Below are 15423 nucleotides of genomic sequence, written 5' to 3' on the forward strand. Positions count from 1 at the left end.
AAAAATGTGCCAGGTTTTGTACTAGACCCAAGGACAGAAAAATAAATAAAACCCAGTCCCATTTTTCAAGATTCCTTCAGCCTCTTCAGTGCATTACTAATACAGAAAAAAGTTTCATGACATAGAACAGAGTTTTTGTTTTTTTTTTTAATTTTTTTTTTAACGTTTATTTATTTTTGAGAGAGAGACAGAGCATGAACGGGGGAGCGGCAGAGAGAGAGGGAGACACAGAATGGGAAGCAGGCTCCAGGCTCTGAGCCATCAGCCCAGAGCCCGACGCGGGGCTCGAACTCACGGACCGCGAGATCGCGACCTGAGCTGAAGTCGGACGCTTAACCGACTGAGCCACCCAGGTACCCCAGAACAGAGTTTTAAAGAACATGTGAAGCTGTACCAGAAAAGTCTTTGGCTTAAATAACTTAATTTCTTTTTTAGTGGGTATGATATTTTTGGTCAAAGAACCTACCCATTATTCCTCAAGCCCTTCCTCTGTAAGGCCAGCCCTGCTACCTTCTAGAAGATACATTATAGTTATACTTACTGATTCATGTGCAGAGTGGTTGTGAGAAAGTTCACAATATTTACTGTCAAGTCTCATTCAATAGAGAAATTATGACTGGAAGTAGTACTTTTGGGAAATGGCTTTTGTCAGGCTGAATTATTTGTTCTACAACATCTTATGCTAAACCTAAAAGTAATAGACAAGTATTCAAAATAAATCTGAGTGCGGTGCCTGGATGGCTCAGTTGGTTGAGCATCTGACTCTTGATTTTGGCTCAGGTCGTGATCCCACCAGGTTTGTGGGATCGAGCCACACTCAGCGTGGAGCCTGCTTGGAATTCTCCCTCTCTTTGCCCCTCTCCCCCACTTGCACTCTCTCTCTCTCAAAAACAAACAACAAAACAAAACAAATCCAAAAAAAAAAAATCCCCCAAAACCAAAATGAACTTGAGTACTTTTTCTTTTATCAATATTCATAACATTACTTCCAGTGGACATTTAACAGCATTTAACTTTTTACCAGAAATAAAAGAAACACAGATTTACTTGTATAATTTTAAAAATTAAATATATGTTACCAGATATTAAAGACGAGAGTGATTGGCTTAGATTAGGGACATATTTGTTCATCATAAGTGGTTGTCCAGAGCTTGGACTTTGAATTCTATTTCACACGTTTCTTGAAAATATGAATAATCAGGGGCACCTGGGTGGCTCAGTCGGTTAAGCTTCCGACTTTGGCTCAGGTCATGATCTCGCGGTTTGTGAGTTTGAGCCCCACCTTGGGCTCTGTGCTGACAGCTCAGAACTGCTTCGAATTCTCTGTGTCTCTTTCTCTCTGTCCCTCCACTGCTCATACGTGTGCGCACAGGCTCACCGCCTTCTCTTTCTCATAAATAAATAAACATTTAAAAAATATGAAGAATCAAACTGCATTGTTTTCAAAAAACATTCTAAAAGCATAGATGTGCCTTGTTTGGGTAAATAAACATTGTTAGTAAGAAACAAATAATTCGTATGGTAATTTTGCCTAAACTTCTGTTAATTGACCGCCATTCCAAAATTTATTAGAGAAACCTTGACACAAAAAAATTAGTTTTAAACCATGAAGTACTATGGGGCGCCTGGGTGACTCAGTGGGTTAAGCATCCGACTTCCACTCAGGTCATGATCTCACGTTTTGTGGGTTTGAGCCCTGCGTCGGGCTCTGTGCTGACAGCTCAGAGCCTGCAGCCTTTTCAGATTCTGTGTCTCCCTGTCTCTCTACCCCTTCCCCACTTGTGCTCTGTCTCTCTCTCTCTCTCTCTCTCTCAAAAATAAGTAAAACATTATAAAAAATTTACAAAGTGAGTTATAAAATAGCATGTGACCCGACTGTGATCCGATTTTGTGAGAAGTACACACACACACATACACGCACACATATAATGGTACAGGAAAAGATCTGGAAGTAGTCCAGGTACCAAGGTGCTAACAAGGTGGGGGGTGGGGGTGGTGAACGTTTATGAGTTTCCCATTGTTGTTGTAACAAATTACCACAAAGCTAGTGCCTAAACGAACACAAATTTCTTCTTATACAGTTTTGGAGGTCAGAAGTATAAAGAGGCTTATGAGACTAAAACCAAGGTGTCTGCAGGGCTGGTTCCTTTTGGAAGCTCTAGGAATGAATCCATTGCTTACATCTTTCTGTTTCTTGAGGCTGCTTGCATTCCTTGGTTCTGGTTGCATCACTCCAATATATGCTCTTATTATCACGTCACCTTCTCTGTCCTCTGACCCTCCTGCTTCCCTTTTATAAGGACACTCGTGGTTACATTGGGCCCACTTGGATAATCCAGGACAATCTGCCCATCTCAAGATCCTTAACTTAGTCACAGCTGCAAAGTCTCTTTTACCATAACATTCACAGTTTCCGGGGATTAGGTCATGGACATCTTTGAGGGGGGCTATTATTCTGTCTACCACAGAATGTGATGTTTTTATTTTTAATTTTTGTTTATATATTTTGTATTTTTTTAAGTTTATTTATTCTGAGAGAGAGAGAGAGAAAGAGAGCATTCACATGAATTCCTGTGGTGGGGGGGGGGGGACACAGAGAGAGAGAGAGAGAGAGAGTGAGAGAGAAAATCCCAAGCAGGCTCCATACCATCAGCAAAGAACCCGACACTGGGCTCGTGTCATGAACCATGAGATCAGGTGCCCCTATATATTTTTGTATTTTTATATAATGTGGATGTATTACTTAAAATATATTAGTTAAAAGTAGAAAAATGTGGGGCGCCTGGGTGGCTCAGTCAGTCTGACCCTTGGTTTCAGCTCAGGTCATGATCTCACAATTCATGAGATCAAGTCACGCAAATGGCTCTGTGCTGATGGCACAGAGCCTGCTTGGGATTCTCTCTCTCTCTGCCCACCCTCCCCCCCCCCCGGCCCGCTTGTGTTCTCTCTGTCTCTGTCTGTCTCTCTCTCTCTCTCTTTCAAAATAAACTAAGAAAAAAGTAGAAAAATGTTATAGTTTGATATCAAATGACACGAAACGTGGTTATTTATAAACTTCTATCTGGCTCCATGTGAAGTTTGAGCTTCACATTCCGTTATCTTCTTACTTTGTATTTATACTAAATCAGAAAATTCAAATTCACAATTATACATCACCAGAAATGGCAGTAAGTGTTTGGTAACTGACCCACAAGTTTGGATCAGAGACTTGTGTATGTTGGATTGAGCAAGAATCCATAATTTGAGAAGTAATTTCTTCCATTGAGTGTTGCCTCCAGATGCTAAGTGGATGAAGAATCAAACTCAAATTCTGCCAGGATGAATGTTTCACCTTAGGAGAGTGGGTCTTACTAGGGGCAGTACCACACAAGGGTCTACTTTGAAAACACGTGGGGCTCCTTTGGTTGTTGCAGTGACTCACACGAATCCCCTGGCTGGGATCTTCTGTTGGTTAGTTGGACAGAAGCCAAGAATGTCATATGTCATTCAGTGCATGTGACTTTCTTACAAGGATGAATTTTCCTACATCTTACATAATTTTCAAATGTCCCCCTAGACATTCGTGTATATGAAAAACTTATTTGTCATTATCTGAACCTAAACCTGATCTCATTTTACATGTAAACTCAACATACTTTTTTCTCTTTCTGAAATGTGTTTTTAAAAATATGGAAGGCTTTTACAAACCTGCATGTCATTCTAGTGCAGGGGCCATGCCTGTCTTCTCAAGTTTAGTATATTGCTGCTGAAGTGAGCATAACTCGAAGTATTTTTTGCATGGTTTTATACCCTGGAATTTTCCAGGAATGGAACTACTGTGTAAATTGAAAGGAGTGTCTGTTGTTTTGTTTGGAGCTTTACCAAGAATGGCTTAATGTTTTAGAAAATCACGCCAGTGACATCAATGCCATTTATGGGCTGTGCTAGGTACCTTACATTTTCCCTTCCAGATTCACTCCACCCTCTCTACCTGCTCTGTGCCGTAGGAAGGGACCGTGTCAATAGGTTTCCTTGCCCTCCAGCTTCTGGGTAGGTTCACTCAATGGAAAGCATGGGCAGGAAATCTGGAAGGTGAAAGGAGAGTGAGGTGTGCCTCTTGTAATGACCATCAGAAAGTGAGTGTCATCTGATCCATGGAAACATAAAATTGGATGTGACAACAGTATTCCATTAGAAAATGGTAGCGCTAGGGGCGCCTGGGTGGCTCAGTCAGTTACGTGTCCGACTTGGGCTCAGGTCATGATCGCGCGGTTTGTGAGTTCGCATCAGGCTCTGTGCTGAGAGCTCAGAGCCCGGAGCCTGCTTTGGATTCTGTGTCTCCCTCTCTCTCTCTGCCCCTCTCCCACTTGCACTCTTGTCTCTTTCTCAAAAATAAACATTAAAAAAAATAAAAATAAAGAAAATGGTAGCGCTATATAAACACAATTGAGTCCAAGCTGGTCAGGAGGCACAAGCAAACTGCATGAAGAAGTGTTTTAAACTCTCATGGCGCTTGCTCCTGATTTACTTCTCCCTTAACCCACATTTAGGACTTTCCAGAGAGTTCTCTATGACTGGTTATCAGGTAAAGCACAGGCCCGGTTTACACACATTTGCTGGCACCAGCTGAAAAGTGGGTGCATTCTAGCCCCTGAAAGACAGGGGTGAAGGAAACTCTTCCTAGGAGCAAAACTTTGCTCGTACCTCCTATTGTCCACTTCCAGTGGAAGGATACACAGCCCTTTCTCTCTGGGCACACTATTTTTGCGACGTACTATCTACTATCTGTCACAGCCCAGAGCGTCACTGCTTGTGCTCATTTTACATGCCTGGAATGCGAGACTCAGACCCTCTTGCAGGAGCCGCTTCTCAGGGCTTCCTTTGTAGGGAACTGCCTTGAGGGAGGAGGTGATATCTCCTTCTGAACAAATAATGGGCTTGCTGTAAAAGATGTGAGCTCCCGAAGGCCAGTTTTCCTCAGCTGCAATGCCAAAGTACTAACAGTATGTACACAGTGGGTCTATCTGGGCTCCTCTGCCTGGCCCCTGTGGGATCTGGGGAGTGGGGAACCCACACAAATAAGCTAATGAGGCTCATACTGCTTACCATGCTGCTGGCATCCAGGAAATGGTAACAGGCTAATTTGTTCGCTTGTAAATAGGAGAAAAATCTCAACCCCCAACTAATACTTATTATGCACTTTGCAGTTAGTTTTATAAGCCTTTTGGCTAGTATGTGACTTGTACCTGATTTTGCATTGAGGGCTACGACTTGCAATTATTCTTCTGTAGCTTTGGTCCCTTAGGGAAAAATTTTGCTACTTTTATGTTTGGCAGAAGTCCACTGACAGAGGTGTCACTGCACATCTGTTGGAAAAAACGAGTAAGTTTTAATGACTTCATAAAATTAATTGAAAAAGTTTCGTGGCGACAGTGCTAAGGACTAGGGGTGAATGGATTGCCAATATAATCAACCAGAAATTCAGATATTGTCGGTTTTTGCTATTCACACTGTAGGATGGATAACATTCCATGCTAATATTCCAATTGTTTATAATTCTATTTTGCCCTTTTCCTTTCTGTAGTGAGTTTTAAACTTCCTAGGTCTGTCTTTATTTCTTTCAGTTCGAAATAATGGAATTTCAGCATTTGGTCTCGAAAACCACAGGCTGTCCTAGCTGCTGGTGTAAGAAATCCCAGCAACAGGATAAGATTTTCTGGTTTCTTGATATGTCCTTGAAAATGTTATTACTAATGAAGGAGTCTTGTAACACCTCTGGAACTCAGAACTTACGGCTTGTTCTGTGAACGAAACTTTGGCCTTAAAAAGCCTGTAATTCTTTCTGTTTGTATTACTTAATAATGTGTTTCCCTGGTAATGATATTTATATTGCAACCCCACGTCCTGAAAGCTATGCATACCTATGAGTTTTCTTTAATAGCCAAGTTAATGGAAAATTTATGTGCACACAAAAACTTGTATGCAAATGCTTGTAGCAGCTTTATTCATCAGAAACTACCAGATGTCCTTTAACAGGTGAATGGATAAACTGGTCCATGCATACAATGGGATGCTAGGCTGTGATAAGAAGGAAAGATCTATTGATTCACTCAACCACATGAGTGAATCTTTTTTCCTAGTGGTAAAATATATGTAACATAAACACGGATGAATTGTAAATGCATTTTGCCAAGGGTAGGAAGCCAGATTCTAAGATCCACAAGTATTGTATAATGCCATTCATAAGACATTGTGGAAAAGGCAGAACTAGAGGGAGATGTATTAGTTTCCTATTGCCGCTGTAAAAATTACCACAGACTTGGTGGCTTACAACAACACAAGTTTATTCGCTTACAGTTCTCGAAGCCAGAACTCAAAAATCAGTTTCACTAGGCTAAGGTCAAGGTGTTGTAGGACTGGCTCCTTCTGGAGGATCTAAGAGAGGATTCGCTTCCATGACTTTTCTGGCTTCTGGCGGCTGCCTGTATGACTTAGCTTGCGACTCCTTCCTCACATCACGCCGCCGCCTTGCCTCCTTTCTCACGTCTCCTCCTAACTCCTTTGTCAGTCTTGCTGCTCTCTTTTAAGGACCTTTGTGATTACATTTAGGACTCACCTGGATAATATCCCCCTCACGGAATTCTTAACTTAATCACATCTGTAAAGGCCCTTTTGCCATGTGGTGTAACATTCGTGGGTTGCAGAGATTAGGGCTGGGGTATTTTTTCAGGTCATTATTCAGTCTACCGCAGTATGGAAAGCAGAGCAGTCATTGACAGGGCTTGTGGAAGAGGGAAGGACTGAGTATGTAACGGGTCGTACAAGCATGGTGGAGGATCTATGACTCTACAGTTGTCACAAACCCATAGAATGGGGGCGCCTGGCTGACTCAGTGGGTTAAGTGTCTGACTCTTGATTTCCACTCAGGTCACGATCTCACAGTTCATGAGGTCAAGCCCCACACTGGGCTCTGCTCTGATAGCACGGAGCCTGCTTGGGATTCTCTCTCTCTCCCTTTCTCTCTCTCTCTCTCTCTCTCTCTCTCTCCCTCTATCACTGACCCTTCCTCCTCTCTCTCTCTCTCTCAAAATAAATAAATAAAAAAATAATGAATAAATGAAAACTAAAAAAAAAAACACATAGAATGTTACATCACCAAGAATGAACTTTACTGTTTGCAAATTTTCAAAAACCATTCTGACTGTCAGTGATCCTAGGATGGAATGCAGAGTCTGACAAAATAATCTGATTGTATTAAAAGTGGATGGCATACCAGACTTCAAGCTGTATTACAAAGCCGTAATCATCAAGACAATATGGTACTGGCACAAAAACAGACACTCAGATCAATGGACCAGAATAGAGAACCCAGAAATGGACCCACAAACGTACGGCCAACTAATCTTCGACAAAGCAGGAAAGAGTATCCAATGGAATAAAGACAGTATTTTCAGCAAGTGGTGCTCGGAAAACTGGACAGCAACATGCAGAAAAATAAACCTGGACCACTGTCTTACACCATACACAAAAATAAAGTCAAAATGGATGAAAGACCTAAAAGTAAGACAGGAAGCCATCGAAATCCTCGGGGAGAAAGCCGGCAAAAACCTCTTTGACCTCGGCCACAGCAACTTCTCACTCAACACAACTCCAGAGGCAAGGGAAACAAAAGCAAAAATGAACTATTGGGACCTCACCAAAATAAAAAGCTTCTGCACGGTGAAGGAAACAATCAGCAAAACTAAAAGGCAACTGATGGAATGGGAGAAGATATTTGCAAATGACATATCAGATAAAGGGTTCGTATCCAAAATCTATAAAGAACTTATCAAGCTCCGCATCCAAAAAACAAATAATCCAGTGAAGAAATGGGCAAAAGACATGAATAGACACTTCTCCAAAGAAGACATCCAGATGGCTAACCGACACATGAAAAAATGCTCAACATCACTCAACATCAGGGAAATACAAATCATAACCACAATGAGATACAACTGGCTAAATTAACAACTCAGGCGACAACAGATGTTGGCGAGGATGCGGATAAAGAGGATCTCTTTTGCTGGTGGGAATGCAAACTGGTGCAGCCACTCTGGAAAACAGTGTGGAGGTTCCTTAAAAAAATAAAAATAGAACTACCCTACCACCCAGCAATGGCACTACTAGGTATTTATCCGAGGGATACAGGTGTGCTGTTTTGAAGGGGCACATGCACACCCATGTTTAGAGCAGCACTATCAACAATAGCCAAAGTATGGCAAGAGCCCAAGTGTCTATCGACGGATGCATGGATAAAGAAGATGTGGTATATATATACAATGGAATATTACTCGGCAATCAAAAAGAATGCAATCTTACCATTCGCAACTACGTGGATGGAACTGGAAGGTATTATGCTAAGCGAAATTAGTCAGAGAAAGACAAAAATCATATGGCTTCACTCATATGAGGACTTTAAGAGACAAAACAGATGAACATAAGGGAAGGGAAGCAAAAATATAAAAACAGGGAGGGGGACAAAACAAAAGAGACTCTTAAATATGGAGAACAAACTGAGGGTTACTGGAGGGGTTGTGGGAGGGGGGCTGGGCTAAATGGATCAGGGGCATTAAGGAATCTACTCCTGAAAACATTGTTGCACTATATGCTAGCTAACTTGGATGTAAATTAAAAAATAAGTAAATTAAAAAACAAAACAAAAAAATGGATGGCATAACTTCACTGAAGAAGGCAGGTGGGAAAGTTAAATAACTTGGAAAAATTGTTTTTAAGTTTATGGACACAGAGAATAGATTGGTGGCCACCAGAGGAGAGGGGTGAGGTGTGGGCAAAATGGGTGAAAGGAGTCAAAATGTGCAAACTTTTCCAGTTATGAAATACAGAAATCATGGGGATGTAATGTACAGCATGGTGACTAGAGTTAGTAATACCATATTGCATACTTGAACATAACTGAGAGGAAGTCTTTAAAGTTCTCATCACAAGAAATGTGTGTAGTGTGGCAGATGTTAACTGGATTTATTGTGGATCATTTTGCAGTATATACAAATATCAAATCATTATGTTGTACACCTGTAACTGATATAATGTTGTATGTCAATTATACTTCAATTAAAAAAAAAAAAAGAAAAAATGGTGTTTTGACCAGGGAATGGAAGACCAACAATAAAAAGAGCTGTACATAAATGTACTATAGTTGGTAGATAATATACAGAAATATAGATATGTATGTATACATAAGGTAGTATATTTAGATACATTTTCTGGCTCTGGCTCTGGCTTCTGCAGTGGTCTGGAATCAGTGACACGCCAGCAGCAATGAGCACACCTAGCCCCCAGATCTTTGTTTCTAAATACCATTCTCCAATAAAAGAATTCAGGGCTCCTTAAAGAAATGGCTGATTCTAGGGTTGGGGCAGGGAAGATATGAGATGAATGCAGTTTGGTAGGACCACAAGAAGACCATAGGAGACTGCACCTGGCCTCACCAGGCCCTGCTGTGAGCCATATGCTGGGATGTATAGTCTGACTTCTGTGCTCTTGCTGTAACATGTCCTTCCCCTGTAATAAACTTTTTACATTTGTAAGCCTTGTCACTTTGGGTCCTGTGAATCTTCTTTAGCAATTGAACTCTGCTTACATGCCACCGTTAGTACAGCTATATATTCAAGTTTTTACGCATGCTGCATGGGCACTAGGAAACAAAAACGGTATATCATCTACTATTCGATACATGTTTCTCTCCAGGAATCTATTAAAATGAGACTTATTAATCATATTGTTAAGTGAGTCTCTATCCTTCTTCATATTTTGGCTTTATAAATTTCAGTGTCATTTTATTTTATTTATTTTTTTAAGTTTATTTATTTTAGAGAGAGAAGGAGAGCATGAGCAGGAGAGGGGCAGAGAGAGAGGAGACAGAATCCCAAGCAGGCTCCACACTGGCAGCGCAGCGCTCGGTGTGAGGCTCAGACTCATGAACTGCGAGATCATGACCTGAGCCTAAATCAAGAGTTGGACACTTAACCAGCTGAGCCACCAATGCGCTCCTCAAGGTCATTTTTTTAATGTCAAATTGTACTAATGTAAGTACATCTTTGATTCCTCTAAATTTGCATTTCTTTTATATATTTCCCCTTCCTTTACATTACTATTTTTGTTTCATTTTGTGTTTCATTTAAATAACATAAAATAGAATTCTTAATCCAATTTGTGAATCCTAATTTTTATTTATTTTTATCTTTTTTTTTAAGATTTTACTTAAAATTGTTTTTAATGTTTATTATTTATTTTTTGAGAGAGAGACAGAATGAGAGCAGGGGAGGGGCAGAGAGAGAGGGAGACACAGAATCTGAAGCAGCCCCCAGGCTCTGAGCTGTCAGCATAGAGTCTGACATGGGGCTCCAACCCATGTACCGCAAGATCATGACCTGAGCTGAAGTTGTATGCCTAACCGACTGAGCCACCCAGGTGCCCCAAGATTTTACTTTTAAATAATCTCTACACCCAACATGAGACTCAAACTTACAACCCCAAGATCAACAGTCACATGCTCTACTGACTGAGTTGCCAACCACCCCTATGAATCTTAATTAAAAAATATTTTTTAAACATTTTATTTACTTTTGAGACTCAGAGTGAGACAGAGTGCAAGTGGGGGAGGGGCAGAGAGAGAGGGAGACACAGAATCCGAAGCAGGCTCCAGGCTCCAAGCTGTCAGCACAGAGCCTGATGTGAAGCTTGAACTCATGAACTGTCAGATCATGACCTGACCCAAAGTCGGATGCTTAACTGACTGAGCCACCCAGGCGCCCCTGAATTTTAATTTTTAATAGGGGAGTAGATTCTATTATATTTATCATGATCACTAATACATTTTTTATTATAAATGTCATATATTTATGCTATTTTTAATGTTTCCTTATTTAAAAATTTTTTTATGAATTTTAAATTTCTTTTTCCCTTTTGAGTGTTTGCTTTTATCTTCTTCATTTCTTTGGAAGCCATATATACTCCTTTTGATAATGGTAAGTGTGACTTTTCAGTTTTTCAAAAGCATTCTGTGGGTAATGTACACAGTATGTATGTATGTATGTATGTATGTATTTTGAACTGTATGTATGAACTGTATTTTAATTCCAGTATAGTTAACATACAGTTATATTAGTTTCAAGTGTACAATATAGTGATGCAACAATTCTGTACATTACTCAGTGCTCACCAAAATAAGTGTACTCTTTTTTTGTGCGTGAGAGAGAAAGAGTGTGTGCATGAGTGAGCATGTGCATGAGCTGGGGAGCAGCAGAGGGAGGGAGGGAGAGAGAGAGAGAGAGAGAGAGGGAGAAGGGGAGAGAGGGAGAGTCCCAAGCAGGCTCCACACCCAGCACGGAGCCTGATGCTCAGTGAGATCATGATCGCAGCCGAAATCCAGAGCTGGATGCTTAACTGACTGGGGCACCCAGGTGCTCTCAAAATAAGTGTATTCTTAATCCCCTTCACCTATTTAACCCATCCCCTCAGCCACCTCCCCTCTAGTAACCATCAATTTGTTCTCTATAGTTAAAAGTCCATGTTTTGGCTTGTCTCTTTTTTTCTTTGTTCATTTGTTTTGTTTTTTAAGTTCGACTTATGACTGAAATCATGGTTTGTAAAAATATGGAATGCTTGGGGCGCCTGGGTGGCTTGGTTGGTTGGGCGTCCGACTGCGGGCTCAGGTCATGATCTCACGGTCTGTGGGTTCGAGCCCCGCGTCGGGCTCTGTGCTGACAGCTCAGAGCCTGGAGCCTGTTTCAGATTCTGTGTCTCTCTCTCTCTCTCTCTCTGCCCCTCCCCTGTTCATGCTCTGTCTCTCTGTCTCAAAAATAAATAAACGTTAAAAAAATAAAAAAAAATATGGAATGCTTCATGAATTTGTGTGTCATCATTGCACAGGGGCCATGTTTATCTCTGTATCATTCCAATTTTAGTATTTGTACTGCCAAAGTGAACAGAAAGTACACAGTATTTTGACAGTAAGAAAGCTGTCAACAACTGTCAGGGTCATATCAAAAGGACTCAGGAGCCAACTTAAAGAAGTTCCCCCTGAACCCTCTTGCACTGTTGGTGGGAATGCAAATTGGTGCAGCCACTCTGGAAAACAGTGCGGAGGTTCCTCAAAAAATTAAAAATAGATCTACCCTATAACCCAGCAATAGCACTGCTAGGAATTTACCCGAGGGATACAGGAGTGCTGATGCATAGGGGCACTTGTACCCCAATGTTTATAGCAGCACTTTCAACAATAGCCAAATTATGGAAAGAGCCTAAATGTCCATCAACTGATGAATGGATAAAGAAATTGTGGTTTATACACACAATGGAGTACTACGTGGCAATGAGAAGGAATGAAATATGGCCCTTTGTAGCAACATGGATGGAACTGGAGAGTGTGATGCTAAGTGAAATAAGCCATACAGAGAAAGACAGATACCATATGGTTTCACTCTTATGTGGATCCTGAGAAACTTAACAGAAACCCATGGGGGAGGGGAAGGAAAAAAAAAAAGAGGTTAGAGTGGAAGAGAGCCAAAGCATAAGAGACTCTTAAAAACTGAGAACAAACTGAGGGCTGATGGGGGGTGGGAGGGAGGGGAGGGTGGGTGATGGGTATTGAGGAGGGCACCTTTTGGGATGAGCACTGGGTGTTGTATGGAAACCAATTTGACAATAAACTTCATATATTGAAAAAAAATAGAAAAAAAAATTAAAAAAAAAATAAAGAAGTTCCCCCTAGTCATAGGATAATTTGAGCATCAATAAAAGTAATTGCAGTGGGGGGGGGCCATCGGGGTGGCTCAGTTGGTTGAGCATCCAACTCTTTTTTTTAAATATTCATTTATTTGGGGGGAGAGCACAAGCAGGGGAGGGGCAGATAGATGGGGGACAGAAGATCTGAAGCAGGCTCAGCGCCGACAGGCTGACAGCAGTGAGCCCGATGTGGGGCTCAAACTCACAAACTGCGAGATCATGACCTGAGCTGAAGTCGGACTTTCAACCAACTGAGCCACCTAGGTGCCCCAAGCATCCAACTTTTGATTTTAGCTCAGGTCATGATCCCAGGGTCGTGGGATTGAGCCTCATGTCAGGCTCTGCGCTGAGCTTAGAGCTGCTTAAAATTCTCTGTATCTCTCTCTCTCTCTTTCCCTCTGCCCCTCTCCCCTGCTTGCTCTCTCTCTCTCTCTCTTTCTCTCTCTCTCTAATAAAAATAAGGGCACCTGGGTGGCTCAGTTGGTTAAGCATCTCACTTCAGCTCAAGTCATGACCTTGCAGTTCATGAGTTCAAGCCCTGTGTCAGGCTCTGTGCTGACAGCTCAGAGCCTAGAGCCTGCTTCAGATTCTGTGTCTCCCTCTCTGTCTCCTTCTCCCCTGATCACACTCCATCTCTCCTCTCTCTCTCTCTCTCTCTCTCAAAAATAAAGAAACATTAAAATATTAAAAAAATAAAATTTAAATAAAATTTAAAAACGGCAGTGGATTGACACACATGGAATGTGTTTGACTCATGAGTTTATATAATACTATCAAATAAACTTATTTTGCACCTTAAAAAAAACCTGATTGAGGTCCAGACTTCCACAACGGGGAGGTGAGGTTGGTGGACACTTTCCCCAGTGAAACAACCATTTAACTGGTGAAAATTGTTTAAAAAACTCAACCATTTAAAGTCTCTGGAATTGTCCTAAGCACATATGGCAAATAGAGAAACATTTATCCAAGAAAATCTACTACTAGTAAAACTTCAGCAATGAACTTGTTACTTAATTGGGAGTCTGTGACATTTGTGCCACAAACTGTTTCCTACTTCCCAGATCAATGTGATGGAATGTCTACTTTTGTAAGATGCAGCCAAAAAGATGGGGCTCCATTTCCTCCCAGCTCCCAATCTAGGACTACGGTTTCCCTCCAGGAAAGGCGGGCCATCAGCATCTCTCATCACCTCCAACGGTGTTGCAGAACCTATATATCCAGGTAGGTTTAAGGAGAATTAGAGAGATTCCATCCCCTGTCCAGCCTCCACTGTGGGACAGAAGTTCTATTGCATGCGCCGCTGGCCGTAGTCCTGGGACCTGATCACTCCTGCTCCAGCTTGCTCACAGGGCAGAGGTTCCATATCCAGAGAAGAACGGTAAGAAGGGTATGGGCCACTATCCCTACCTAGTTACCCTCTTGCAACATGTGTCATCATCCCCTCTGGTAGGTCAGGTGTAGTAGTGCAGAGGCCCTCTTAAAACTTAGAAGAGTGCCTGCCAGCGTGTGCTTAGTATTTGCCAGCCATTACTGCGAAAGACCATTTGGCCGCGCGTAGGAATCCTCCGGTATTACCCTGTTCTCTAAAAACCCTTGGGGCGCCTGGGTGGTGCAGTCGGTTAGCGTCCGACTTCAGCCAGGTCACGATCTCGCGGTCCGTGGGTTCGAGCCCCGCGTCGGGCTCTGGGCTGATGGCTCAGAGCCTGGAGCCTGTTTCCGATTCTGTGTCTCCCTCTCTCTCTGCCCCTCCCCCGTTCATGCTCTGTCTCTCTCTGTCCCAAAAATAAATAAACGTTGAAAAAAAAAAATTTTTTTTAAAAACCCTAGCTGTTGGTCCATTTTCTTCTGAAGACTGATGTTGCAGAGAAGCCTGACATCAAACTGACTTTGTTGCCTTCTAGCCTAGCGGTGGAGAGCTCTGGATGCGTGACTCCGGGCAAGTTACTTGACCTCTGCAGTCCTTGCCCGCATCGTGTGTAAAGCGGGGCAAGTCCTAGGCCTCCCCGCCTTGGGCCCTTTGCACTTGCTGGCCAAGCCATCCTTCCTCCCTTCCATCGGCTCGTTTTCCCTCACTCCGACCTTTTCGTTCTGCCAGGGCTTCATAACCGTAGCGGCCTCAGCCTCTGGCCAGTCATCTCACTCCGGCCTCTCGGCCTCCGCCACCGACCCGAGGGCACGCACGCGGCAGAGAGACAACCGACCGAGCGGTTCCGCGGCGAGACCGGAAGACACATTCTCGTCCAGGGTGACTGGGCCGCGGGGAGCCCAGAGGCGCCCGTCTGCTCCGGCAAGGGCTGGAGGACAGCGGAGGCGGCTGGAGCGCTCAGGGCTCCCGCCAGACTCGCTCAGGGTTCCCGAGGCCAGTCGACGTCAAGGCGGGCACCGCGCGCGGCTTGGTTGGAAGCCGTGAGGTTTAGGGGAGAGAATTCAGTAGAGCCGCGAGTAGCGTGCAGAACACGGGCTGAGCCCTCAGCGAACGACGGTTTCCTCCCGCCTCAGTGGTTGTGGGGCTTTTTGTAGTTCCAAGTTGTGGTTACAGATTGTTGCCAACTGTGTCTGTGCGTGGGTAGGTGATTTTCCCCGAAGTGCGGGGAGCTCTTTCAGTCTGCACAGAGAGAGAGAGAGATCTTCCCCAAGCTTAGGAAAACCTTGGTTCCC

At 42.8% G+C, this 15423-nt stretch overlaps 1 non-coding gene and 1 pseudogene across 1 annotated transcript; both read right to left on the reverse strand.

The window, feature by feature from the left end:
• Nucleotides 1-3662: 3662 nt before the first annotated feature.
• On the reverse strand, nucleotides 3663-3757 carry LOC123595534 (annotated as a pseudogene).
• Nucleotides 3758-11865: 8108 nt separating this feature from the next.
• Nucleotides 11866-11967, reverse strand: LOC123595498. Its single transcript, XR_006711200.1, has one exon. It is a non-coding gene; the product is annotated as a U6 spliceosomal RNA (small nuclear RNA).
• Between the last annotated feature and the right edge of the window lie 3456 nt (nucleotides 11968-15423).

This window comes from Leopardus geoffroyi, chromosome X (genome assembly GCF_018350155.1).
Source record: "Leopardus geoffroyi isolate Oge1 chromosome X, O.geoffroyi_Oge1_pat1.0, whole genome shotgun sequence".
NCBI classification, from domain to species: domain Eukaryota; kingdom Metazoa; phylum Chordata; class Mammalia; order Carnivora; family Felidae; genus Leopardus; species Leopardus geoffroyi.